We start from the raw sequence: 2500 nt of genomic DNA, 5'->3' as shown, positions 1-2500 counted from the left end.
GAACTTTTCACAGAACTACGTAAGACTGACATAAAAGAACTACATTCAGGGTCAAATCACCTATGCAAAGTTGAAGGAGAAGGGAAACTGCTTACGTAAAAGAATTAGACCAAACGATTCCACGTGTTCTATACATTCCGGAAGCTGCAAGTAACTTACTCAGTATGTATCATCTAAACGAAGACTTATGCTCTTAGAAAAAGAACTCCACGTTATCAAGAACGAGACAGTTGTTGCTCGTGCTTTTCCAATTAGAGGTGTTTACTACTTAAAGGCAAAACCCCAGATGAAAATTGAAGCAAGTATAAAAGTTCCAAGGTGCAGAGAGAGAGAGAGAGAGAGAGAGAGAGAGAGAGAGAGAGAGAGAGAGAGAGAGAGAGAGAGAGAGCCAAACCTGTTGCTACTGCAGAAACGAAGGCTCCTAGAGCCGATGAAGTTCAAAAGGTTGATCAAAGAACCAACCTGAGGTTCCGCATAACGTTGCAAACGTTAAACCTGTACTGACTAACTACTAATCTTTTCATTCCAGATGTGTTCACCGTTGGCATCGTCGTTTGGGCCATGCATCCTTTGCAGTTTTATCCAAGATGCCTGAATTTGTCAATGGTTGATAGTAGTAGTTGCGAAATTTACTTGGATTGTTCCGTTGGTATCCAAAGCAGCCCCTATTGGCAAACGTGCCACACGTTTGTGTGCACGGATTATTATTATTATTATTTTTTCGGGGGGGAGGGGGGGCTCATACCGACATTGTCGGTCCATTTCGACCTACTAAAGGTAATTTTCAAGTATTTCTTAACTATGCTTGATAATTATCCTAGATACGGTTTTGCGTATGTAACGAAACAAAAATCCTCTGGCCTTTCAGATCTTCGAAGACTTTGCTGCACACGTCTTCAATCGATCCCCATTGGGAGATCGTGGTGGAGAATTCATGTCTCAGCAATGGCAAGGATGGATGGAGACGAAATGGAATCCGTCACCAAACCTCAACACCTTACACTCCAAGCCACAGAGAGAGAGAGACAGAGACAGACAGGCGGACAGGGGGCTGGGGGGGGCGGGAGCTGTACAGGCCAGGCTTCCGTCAGCGCTCGGCTCAGGCCGGTAGACCGGGGCCACTACCGCGCAACGACGGCACCCGCGGCCCGCGCTGGGATCGGCCGGGTAGACCGGTTCGCGGACGGTCCCACAACGCGGCACGTGCTCCCCGCGACGGGTACGAACGAGACGCCGTCTTCCCGCGCCGGCCGCCGGGTCGGAGAGGCCCGGTAGACCGGAACGACTACCGTCCGCGCACGGCCCCGGGGCCCCGCGCCGTCACAGAGTCGACGGGCAGGGTCCGCCGGCGCCGCCCAGGCCGCGTTCCCGTTCCGCGCGCCCGTGCGGGGTCCCCGAACGAGAGGCCGCCTTCCCGCGCCGGCGGCCGGGGTCGGAGAGGCCCGGTAGACCGGTCCGAATACCGTCCGAGGAGTTTCCCGGGGGCCCGCTGGGACCGAGTGGAGGTCCGAGGTCGGCGAACGGTATCCCCGCTCAAGGGGCACGACTGGGATAGGCCCGGTAGACCGGTACGCCTACCGTTCGCGGACGGCCCCGAGCTGCCAAACCGAGGCCGTTGATCCAGACGCCGCGTCGCGGCCGAGGTCCCCGAACGAGACGCTTGCTTGGCGCGCCGGCGCACGGGGTCGGAGAGGCCCGGTAGACCGGTGTGAGCACCGTCCGCGGAGCTTCCCGGGGACCCGGGGCCGCCGGCCAGGTTTCGGCCGAGGCCCGGGACCGGGCTCCCCCTCGCTGGGATCCAGTTCCGCCCGGCCGGCGCCCCGCTTGGACCGGCTGCAGGTCCGGGGGTCCGCCAACGGTTTGCGCGCTGGGGGCGCGCGACTGGGTACACCGGTGCCGCTACCGGTCGCGGGCGGCGCCGCGACGGGCGAGGTCCGTCACCGAGGCGCGGCGCTTCCCAGGCCGAGTTCCCCTAACGAGACGTTGGCTTCCCGCGCCGGCGCCCGGGGCCCCGAGAGGCCCGGTAGACCGGTGTGAACACCGTCCGCGGAGCTGCCCGGGGATCCGGGCCGCCGGCCAGGTTTCGGCCGAGGCCCGGGACCGGGCTCCCCTCGCTGGGATCCAGTTCCGCCCGGGCGGCGCCCCGCTGGGACCGGCTGCAGGTCCGGGGGTCCGCCAACGGTTTGCGCGCTGCAGGCGCTTCCCAGGTCGAGTTCCCCTAACGAGACGGTGGCTTCCCGCGCCGGCGCTCGGGGCGCCGAGAGGCCCGGTAGACCGGTGTGAGCACCGTCCGCGGAGCTGCCCGGGGGTCCGGGCCGCCGCCCAGGTTTCGGCCGAGGCCCGGGATCGGGCTCACCTCGTTGGGATCCAGTTCCGCCCGGCCGGCGCCCCGATGGGACCGGCTGGAGGTCCGGGGGTCCGCCAACGGTTTGCGCGCTGCCGGCGCGCGATTGGGTACACCGGTGCCGCTACCGGTCGCGGGCGGCCCCGGGGCCCCGCG

Source organism: Erythrolamprus reginae, chromosome 10 (genome assembly GCF_031021105.1).
Source record: "Erythrolamprus reginae isolate rEryReg1 chromosome 10, rEryReg1.hap1, whole genome shotgun sequence".
Taxonomy (NCBI): domain Eukaryota; kingdom Metazoa; phylum Chordata; class Lepidosauria; order Squamata; family Dipsadidae; genus Erythrolamprus; species Erythrolamprus reginae.
Note: the sequence above shows the minus strand (reverse complement) of the source record.